We start from the raw sequence: 10341 nt of genomic DNA, 5'->3' as shown, positions 1-10341 counted from the left end.
GCGCGTCTTCGCCCGACGAATGTGCACCGAAGCCACGGGGGGCGGAGCCATCGTCTCAGGCTGGCCGAGATGGACGAGCAAGCCATGGCGCTGTGGAGTCATCGCTTCCCGGAAGACACCAACGAGGAACAGTTCTTCGCCCAGAGGAAGGCGGGGAGGGCGAAGAGGAGAGAGGAGCGAGCCGACTATCGCGAGGACAAGCGAACGCGGAAGGCGGTCGCTAAATACAACCAAGCGCTAGGAGATGCGTCCTCCTGGAACTCCAACAACGAGCGGTTCCTTAACGCCTACGCTCCGATGTCGGAGGAGGACATCACTGAGACAGAGTCCGAGTCGGACGAGTAGTAGTAGGAGAACTATCTATGAAATCAAATATGTAGTAGGAGAACTATCTACGAAACCAAATATGTAGTAGAAAAAACTGAAATATAGCGCGCCTGCTGGAGCGGCGTGGGCGTGCTTTAATTTGCGGCGGCCGTTGGAGCCAGCGCACCGCTGCGCGCAAAAGCTGGCTAACCCGGCGATGTATCGCGACTTTTAACGCGGTTGAAAATGCTCCAAGTAACTCGTTTCCGTCGGTGCATACGCCTGCCGGGGTTTAAGCGATCATCTCTGAAATGCCGTCCTTTTATTAAAACTGTGATTAGATCTAGTTATAGACAGGTCTTTTTCTTACTATAAAAGAAAACAATAACTCCGATCACGACAGTAGCAAACTGTGATTTAGTACCTCACTGGACTAATTCTTTGGTATAATAACGTCCGGCCGGCAGATGAGCAGGAAACATGCAACTTCTTTTCCTTCAGAAAGTGATCGACAGCGAAGAAATGTTCTACGACTTCCTAATCCCATGAATAAGAAATACAAAAAAGATGCATTCTACGCTTCTCCCAGAAAACAGAAGAAAAGGAAAGCTAATCTAACGACCCAATAATCAACCTGTTGGAGTTGGAATTTTTCAGAGCCGTCTGACGTACGGCAACGGCAGGGTCAATTCAAGGCCAAGAAGTTTTCAAGTTCAACATTCCCAAGTTGACGGCTGATGAATATGGGTGCCACTTCCTACGATTGCAGACACCAGGAAATAGCAAACCAGATTCAGATTCTGCGTGTTTCGACACAATAACGTCGGTTGGGTTTCACGTATTTTGGCATGGATTCGGTTTGTAGCGAAACAGCAAAGGAAAATGGCTTCAGACAATTTTATAGCCGATGCATCCTTTTTTGTAATCACCAAACTACCTTTTGGCAGACTGTACTCGTGTGTATACTTGTTGGCAGCGTGGCAAACCTCGAATCGCAAACCTCTAGAATGTGTTTCTTTCTCGTTTATTTGCTGCAGAGATTTTTCAGATCAGATGGATAATCATATGTCAAGCTCTGAACTTAGAGAGGGGTTCAGAGATGATTAAAATTCGAAAATCTTCAGATATTTAGCCCGAAATTCAGATGGGGTTTGCTAGGATTTGTATTAAGCCCGACCTACTCCAGCGGGCAGCAGCGACTAGGGTTTGTACCTATTACGACTCGATGCCTCTCTCAGTGACCATGAAGATTAGTCTGACATGCAAACTTCTGAAAGAAAAGCATCAGAATTCCTAATTCCATTTTAAGCAAGCGGCCGTAAGTTGGTGTCTACTCTCTACAATTTCGAAAACTGTTTGGCCTTTGCCAGCAGTCCTGAATTTTGAACCGAAATATGATTCATGTGAACAAATATCTGGTCCAAGCAAACTAACCAAAATATATGATTCATTGACAAATCTGACTCATAAGTTAAAGAAATGAGTAAAACGAAGCAAAGTTTGATTTTGAGTCAAAAACTACAAAATCTAATTATTGAATTTGTAGGGCCTTGCCCTCTCCGAGAAGGAGAGGGGGCCCTTTCAGAAATTCTCAATGACCCGTGAGGGCCAAAGAGGGGGTTTGGAAATAGTTTTCAACCAGCAATTGACGCGCCTCGGTATTACCTCACTAGCTGCGTCATTGCCCCAAGCGCAAAGATGCCTTTTTCAATTCGACCAAGGACCCTTCTTATACCCAGCTCCCCCCTTGCCACCTCCCTCCGTGAGCGAGGTGGGACTAATCAACCGGCAAACAAACTGCCGCTATCAAACAGGGCCCAAGTGTGAAAATACAAATCCTTGTTTCCTTCAAATCCGTTGGCATGGCCTCTGAATCCCCGACCTCTCCCCATCCATATGTGCCCTCGTAGACCCCTAGACTAGATCCATATGTGCCGAGGTGGTACAAGCAGTGTTGCTCGCAGGGAACCCGGCGCTGCGGTGTACGTCCGGCACCTTCGTCCCCAGATCCACCGCGCTCCCGTTGGCAGATTAAGAGCATCATGTCTCCATCTGTCTGGTGTAAGCAGCCCCCTTTTTTAGGATATATATACTACTCCCTACGTTCCCAAATACTTGTCTTTCTAGAGATTTCAACAAGTGACTACATACGGAGCAAAATGAGCGAATTTACACTCTAAAATATGTCTACATGCATCCGTATGTTGTGTCCATTTAAAATGCCTAAAAAGACAAATATTTAGAAACGAAGGGAGTAGTTTGATGGCGTCTATTCTGTTTCTTCTTTCTTGAACAATTTAACATAATAATTTTTGAACAATGTCTATTCTGTTTCTGTCACATTGCGACTGTGATATGTTTCCTTCTCAACCTTTTTAGGATATATACTCTATGTGCTCTGCTATGGACTTGTAAGAAAGCAGATTAGCCCTCGTAAACCTTTTTATTGTGTTAAGCTGGAGGAAGATTTGGTAAAAACTGTCTTTTACTTGAAATAAAAAGGAGGAAACATTTTACTATATATAGTTCTTATACTATGTGCAGGTGCTGGTATACACTATACAACATTTCCACATTTTCCTATGTGAAATCACCCTAGTCTTTGATATGTTCTGTGATGTACTCCCTCCGTTCCTAAATATTTGTCTTTCTAGACATTTCAAATGACTACTACATATGGATGTATGTAGACATATTTTGGAGTGTAGATCACTCATTTTACTCTGTATGTAGTCACTTGTTGAAATGCCTAGAAAGACAAGTATTTAGGAACGGAGGGAGTAGTAGCCATCCAACTTGGAGTGTGATCTGTTTCTTATGTGATTTTGATGTTGGTTTACTACATTATAAAAATATACCTGATTCATTTAATTTGGTGACCTGTAAGTACTTACTACAGTATGTGCATTAGGACATGAGAAGTCGGCATTCTTGCCTGAGAGTGGCTTGAGACTATTTTATAGGTGATGCATCCTTTTTTTGTAACCATCAAACTATCTTCTGGCGGACTCTACTTGCATGTATAGTTGTTGATCGCGTGGTGAACCTCCCACTGACAAATAGTTGAACACACCACAGCATTTATAATCTCTAGAATGTGTTTCTTTCTCGTTTATTTGCTGCAGAGTATATCCGGATCATAAAATTAGTTAGATCAGATGGATAATGATATGTCAAGCTCTGAACTTCGAGGGGTTCAGTCGTTCAGAGGTAAGCAAAGTTCAGAAATCCTCAGTGATTTACCCCTAATTCAGAGCGGGGTTGCTTGGGTTTGTATTAAACGAAGAGGAAAGTAGAGCCCGACCCATTCCAGTGGCGGCGAAGGTTTATTCCTATTACAATTGATGCCTCTCTCGGTTGGAAACCCATGGCTTTATAGCCATTACAGTCCAAGAGTTGGTAAAGTAAACAAGAAGAGATGAAAATGACAGTTGAAGGTACACTAATTGGCGCCTAAAGGGGTAATTCAATCGTAGCCGTCCGATTCTATCTGACACCAGCTACTCTGCTTCATTTCAGTTGGTACTTCTTCACCAGGGCTTCTCGACCATTGATTCTCGAAATGGACGATCTCGTTGGTTGTAGCTCAGGGAAACAATAACTGAAGGTGTCATATCCGTCAGATATTCAGATGAGTCCTGACATGATATCATTAATCTTTTGGTTTGTATATGAAGAGATAAAATGATCTACCTGTAGAACTGGTGAGCAGTCTGTTGCTCTGTCATCGAATCATACTGATTTTATTTTAAGGTCGCTAGTTCATACTATTCTTTTGTTCCAAATTACTATTGATGGCAGCATAAACAAAGATACTACACTGCCATGGTACTACAAATAATATGTGTTCAGATCTGAACAAGATTCCTCACAAAGTCACACTTGTCGTTGGTAAGTCTTTGCAATTAGCCCGAACAAGGTTTCTTACTCATGCAACAACAACTGATTACCCCATGGTCCTACTATCCGACATCCGTCCATTGAAATTGCTGATGTTTGGTGCTCCCATTCAACAGATGCAGATCTTCGTCAAGACCCTTGCGGGCAAGACGATCACCGTCAAGGTCGATCCTAATGCTGATTGTAGGACCATCGGTGCGACGCGGCCATCGCACGGCTGTGCGTGAGCCCCCTCCCGCTGCGGATTTTCTCTCAAAAAAAAAAAACAGAATACAGATCCTAATGCTGATTGCCGTCTGTATGGATACATCCCTTATCCACATCCCTCTCCTGGGTCGGAACTCAAGCTCAGCTGAAGCTTTCCATGTCCTCTGCTGCTCCTGCTCCTCGAGCCTCCAACCACTTCCTGCCCATCGAGCGGATCTCGTCGCGCTGCCGTGCAGCTTCTACTCGGGCGTGCGCACTCACGCATCTCACCCCATCCCGGTTCCCGGCTGGCCGCCGCCCGCGTGCGCCTGCTGAATCAGCATCCCCGGCTCGGCCGTGGTCCGCCTGCTCGACCTAGTCGCACAGCAGTTCCATGGGGACGGGATCCTCCACGGCGCCGTCCTCGCTGGTCTGAGATGCGGAGCCTAGCGGGAGCATGTGGGACGGCCACGCAAAGGGGTTGGCGTGTCCTTGGCGGGTGCTCGGGCTTGTGGAGGAGGGGCCGAGTATAGAGGGGAAGGACGTCGAGAATCAGCATCGGCGCCATCAAATTGGTACTCAGATAGGAAGAAGAAAGGAACTGCAGCTCATACATGGAGTATTACCTCCGCATAACACAGGTAATTTCCTCTTCTTCTTGTGTCATTCCAGTCTCATGCGTGTTAAATTCAGAGAAGGATGACATTCAGTTAAGATGACAATTACTCTGCTTTCATTCAGTTAAGATGCGTGTTAAATTCAGAGAAGGGAGGGCTAATAGCAATTCCAGTACTCTGCTTTCATTCAGTTAAATTAAGATTCCTTACATGCTAAATTCGGACTGATTGTCAATTTGTTTTCTGCTCGCTCTATGCCTCTAAGCATGACATTCAGATAGATGGTTCAGTGTACATATATTATGCATAATTGAAATGGATCATTGGGATCCCGGTCATCGTAACTTAAAATGAGACAAGGATAGCTTAGAGGCTCATATGAGAACGATGCTTGTGGAAAATTGTTCATAGCTAATTCTATGAATTAGTACGCAATTAAAAAATATATGTGAACTAGTATATTTGATTGGGGACATTTAGTAGCATTCAGTTGATGGTACATACAAGTTCTAATAAAAATTATTTGCAACTTTGAAGTCAAAACACACATGAGATAAAACTCGCGACAACAAAATAGATCATGTTGGCTTCGGTTGATTGAGGCAGGCTTGGTTTTGTCCTGTCGTCACACTAGAGATAGAGGTTCCAATGGTCCTTTGCACTGAGGGATTCTGCGCCGATTGTTGCTGCTGTAAATAGGTAGACATGTGATTTTTCGGATGACCCTGGGCAGAAAGGTAGCAATTTCAGTTTCATTGAAGTTGAGAAATTGGAAAACTTGGAAGTATGGAATGTTATACCACTGGAGTATAGTGTGGGTCTTGGGTCTGTGGTGGCATCAGGATGGTGTGACCAACTGATGGCTGCATTGTAGCATTTACAATAGATGTCGCCTTCGGTTGAAGAAGGAGGCCTTGATTTTCTCCTGTCATCGAACTATAGTTAGAGGCTCCAATGGGTTCTATCAGGCAGGGATTCAGAGCAGAGTTCTTCTGTTGTAAAAAGGTGTACTTGTGGTTTGTCGGATGACCCTGTGCACAACGTAGGAACTTTCAGTTTAAATGAAGTTTAAAATGCTGGAAAACTCAAAAGGGGGGAATGTTTATACCACTGGAGTATTGTGTGGTGCTTGGGTTTGTGGTTGCATCGGAAAGCTCAGACCAGTTGATGGTTGCATTATAGCATTTAGGATAGGTGTTGGTTGAGCAGAGTTATGCTTTTGTATATAGGTGGACATGTGGTTTGTCGGATGACCCTGTGCACAAAGTAGCAACTATCAGTTTCAGTGAAGTTTAAAAACTGGAAAACTCGAAAGGGTGGAATGTTGTACCACTGGAGTGTTGTGTGGTGCTTGGGTTTGTGGTTGCATGGGGAAGCTCAGACCAGTTGATGGCTGCATTGTAGCATTTTGGATAGGTGTTGGCTGAGCAGAGTTCTGCTGCTGTAAATAGGTGGACATGTGGTCTGTCGGATGACCCTGTGCACAAAGTAGCAAAGTTCAGTTTCAATGAAGTTTAAAAAAATCGTAAACTTGAAAGAGTGGACTGCTTCTACCACTGTTGTGTTGTATGGTTGGAATCCCGCCAACAGTTGTTGGGTATGCAGTGGCATCGGGATGGTATTATCAATTGATGGTTGCATTGAAGCATTTAGGATAGTGTTGTAGTCTAATTGATATGCACCCATTTGGTTACCGAAAAATTCCAAAGGACCCTGTTGAAAATGATAGAGAAAGGTCAATACAATTGAGTGTTTTATAAGAAACAAGCAACAACGTTATACCGTTGAGAGGCCATGAGGTTGTAGTTGTACAATAACTTTTTTGTTCTTTTTCTTCTTTGAAGTTGGTTTCTCCGAAGGGGCCTATCAAAAATGATTCAAAAGGTTAATAATGTTGAAGGTTTTATAAGACACAAAGCGACGAAGTATAATACCTTTGAGGTGCCATGAGGCTCTAGTTGTACAATATCATCTGTGTTCCTTTTCTTCTTTGAAGTTGCTTTCTCAAATCCACCAACAGGCCTTTTTGATCCTTTGACAGTCTTCTCCTTGACCTTCATACCTTTTGGCTTTGCAAGCCCATCATTATGTTTTGAAATTCTGCTACAGGGGATGTTCACTCCTGCTGCCACTGTAATGGTAAACATCAGTCTTTGTTTGTCAATAGTCTAGGAAATTATTATTAGTATAATATGCACCTTCTTTAGTACACGAGTCTCCCAAATCTGGATCAGCTCTAATCTTCAAGCATTTCTCCACATCTTGTGCTAATTGCTCTGCAAATTTAGCAGCCTTATTGTATGAGTCTTCTGACTCAGCGGCACGAGCAGCTATTTTCAAGAACATTCTGCACAGTTCCTTGTAGCGATTGGACATTCTTGCTTTTAGGTTCTCATGCGGGTTGCATTTGCTTGTTATATCTAGAACTTTGGCATCAATTGTCCATCTTTTCAAGATATATTCTCCAGGGATATGCTTGATATTATTAATATCAAGTACCTTCAAGCAATGAGAGCAAAGGATTTCAGAAAACTCAAACCTTTTGCAGCTGCAACTAACCTTTTCTTCTTTTGGAATGAATCTAACAACATGCTCCCGTTGTGTGCCATGAAATTTTACTACATAAATCTTCAACTCTGTGTCACTTTCATCACAAAGCAATGTGTCGTAGTTCAGAGTCCGAAGCACTTGATCTTGAAACATCTTGAATATTGCTGGAGTATATGTAGCTGCAGCTTGTGTTAGCATATAGCTTGATTCAGCCTTCAACTTCGGAGTAGTTTGTGTTGCTTTAAAGTCATACTTCACCTCTTCACATCTTTTATCTGAAACTAGCCGTTCAAAATGCTCAAAGAAAGTAAGCATGTCATATTTAACACTAATGTACCTCTTTAGTTCATTGTTCATGCTTTCACTTCGTTGGGTAGTGCTCATGTGGGCAGAGAACGTATTTTTACCATATACTAGTGCCCACTGTTCTTTCTTCTCAAATAGCCTTTGCAACCATGCATTGTCACCTAGTCCATACTTGTCAATCATTTTATTCCATGCACTTACAAATTCATCTTCCTCTTCTATATCATATATACAATGTTGAAAATCAACATTGAATTTCTTATATTCATCAACAACTCCAGCGAGATGCTTGCAAGCATTTTGATTCATATGCCACACGCAAAGTCTATGGTGAGAATGAGGGAACACTTTACGGATTGCCTTTGCCATTGCTGCATCTTCATCGGTGAGAATTGTACGTGGATGTTTCCCAGACATAATTTTTAAGAAAGTTCTGAAAAGCCAAGCAAAGCTTGCAGCAGTTTCATCATAGAGAAGTGCGGCGCCAAAGACAACAGTTTTTTGATGATTATTCACCCCAACAATCAAACCAAATGGGCGTCCATCATCTAGTTTCCTGTATGTGGTGTCAAAGCATATAACATCGCCGAATAATGCGTAGTCTGATACCATTTTCGAGTCAGTCCAAAAAATATTAGTTATCAACTCATCTTCATCAACTTGAATTGAATAGAAGAAGTTGACATCTTCTGAGACCTTCTTCTCCATGTACTCTAATACTCCCCCTGTGTCACCATTCTTTGCTTTTATTGTTCTCTTTGAGTACAAACGATTTTTCAAATCTTCACGTATAAAGCCAAGGTTTTCACTTCCACATGCTTCCTTGGCCATCAAATCGAATGTTGCTTTATTTGAAATGCCTACTGACTTTGCAACCTCAGCATTTGCTATATGTGCTTCTGTTACTTTTCTCTGGGATCTCAAGTACTGGGCCATGATTCCATGAGCAAGAGTGTGGTTATGTGATGCCTCGAATTCATACACACAATAAAAAGCATTTTTAAGGCTTATCTTCATACGAGCATTACAACCACATCGTGTTTCAGGCCTACTGTAACTGAATGTGTCCTCTCTTTTATCTTCTTGCCGGTGGCCTGTGAGTTGTAGTACTTGTCTTAGAGCATAAATAAGTGGTTAGAATCAAAACAAATTAGAAGTAACATGTACCTTGACGAGAGCATGTAAATGTGCGTTGCTGAAATACAGAAGAGTTCTTCACTTTATGGCCACTACTTCTTCTGATGCTGAAACCGATAGTTTCAGCATACTTGTTATAAAATAAATAAGCTTCCTCTTCAGATAAAAATGTCATGCCAAGCTTTGGTACCCTTTCATCACTGTGATCTGCCGTGGTTTGTTGCGAATCCTGTATCAGTTAGGATTCAATTTAGTTAATCCACAGACATGGCAAATGGCAATCATATTTCCCTACCACAAGTTTTGATCAACCCATTCATGAATCATATTTATCTGTCTTGCAATCATATTTGTCTTGGGAAACATGCAGTGCATTGAGGGATCAATACTGTAGTAGTCTTAAGGTTTAGAGGAAAAATTAAGATGCACTCTGCAATCCTTGTTCTATTTTATACGGTTTGTGCAAGAACGTCTTTTCATCCAATTAAATGTGAAATTGGGGTACTGTACATGCTCCTAATTTGTTTTTCCAAATGCAACAGAACCAGAATTAACTTCTTGTCGTTGTTTCGCATCTCCAGATTGTGGTCACTAGTCATGGTTTCCTGTACAAGTTCTAAAACGGTACAACAGGAGAATTTGCCGGTGATTCATCGTGAAGAACATCGTGCGATTTCTTACTTTTGGTGACTGGGAATCATCGGGAGCATCTTGGTTCCCTGGACCACTTCTTGGAGAAGCCACCGGGGACGTGAGACTCGAAGAAGACATCAGGGACGGGATTCCTTGGCTGCCCAATTTAAGAGGAGATTTTACCTGTGCTTCCTTGGTCAAGCCGCCATTGATTGTTCTGCCGAGGTTGTAGGCCTCTCTCGCCTTCAGGAGTATATTTTGGCGTGCTTTTCTGCATATGCGGCTCTGTTTCGCGGGCATTTTGTGGATATGTTTCACAGACGATGAGTTTTTTTTTCACTTGATTTTTGTTTAGTCTTAATGGTGCGAGAGTATTACGGAACGAAATAGGTATCACGGGATGTCCGGTATTAGGATCTGTATTCTGTTTTTTTTTGAGAGAAAATCCGCAGCGGGAGGGGGCTCACGCACAGCCGTGCGATGGCCGCGTCGCACCGATGGTCGCACGCCAAGGCCGCAGGCAAGCCGCGTCCGATTAACTCTGGCTGATTACAACATTGAGGATGAATGCACCCTTCACTTTGACCTGCGGCCCTAGAGAAGGAAGATGCTAATCTTGATTAAAATGTTGACAGCCAAGATCTTCGCTCCTGAGGTCGATAACTTGGAAACAGTCGACAGTGTCAAGGCTAAGATCCAGGTTGAG

The 10341-nt window shown here is 42.8% G+C and overlaps 1 long non-coding RNA gene and 1 other non-coding gene across 2 annotated transcripts; one reads left to right on the top strand and one right to left on the bottom strand.

The window, feature by feature from the left end:
- Positions 1 to 1852: 1852 nt before the first annotated feature.
- On the bottom strand, positions 1853 to 2006 carry LOC125531625. Its single transcript, XR_007293374.1, has one exon. It is a non-coding gene; the product is annotated as a U4 spliceosomal RNA (small nuclear RNA).
- A 2742-nt stretch (positions 2007 to 4748) lies between these two features.
- On the top strand, positions 4749 to 9911 carry LOC125531624. Its single transcript, XR_007293373.1, has 2 exons — positions 4749 to 5033; positions 9584 to 9911. It is a non-coding gene; the product is annotated as an uncharacterized LOC125531624 (long non-coding RNA).
- The last annotated feature ends 430 nt before the right edge of the window (positions 9912 to 10341 follow it).

The sequence above is a fragment of the Triticum urartu genome, unplaced genomic scaffold, assembly GCF_003073215.2.
Source record: "Triticum urartu cultivar G1812 unplaced genomic scaffold, Tu2.1 TuUngrouped_contig_7656, whole genome shotgun sequence".
Taxonomy (NCBI): Eukaryota; Viridiplantae; Streptophyta; class Magnoliopsida; order Poales; family Poaceae; genus Triticum; species Triticum urartu.
Note: the sequence above shows the minus strand (reverse complement) of the source record. Positions and strands in the feature narration are given on the sequence as shown.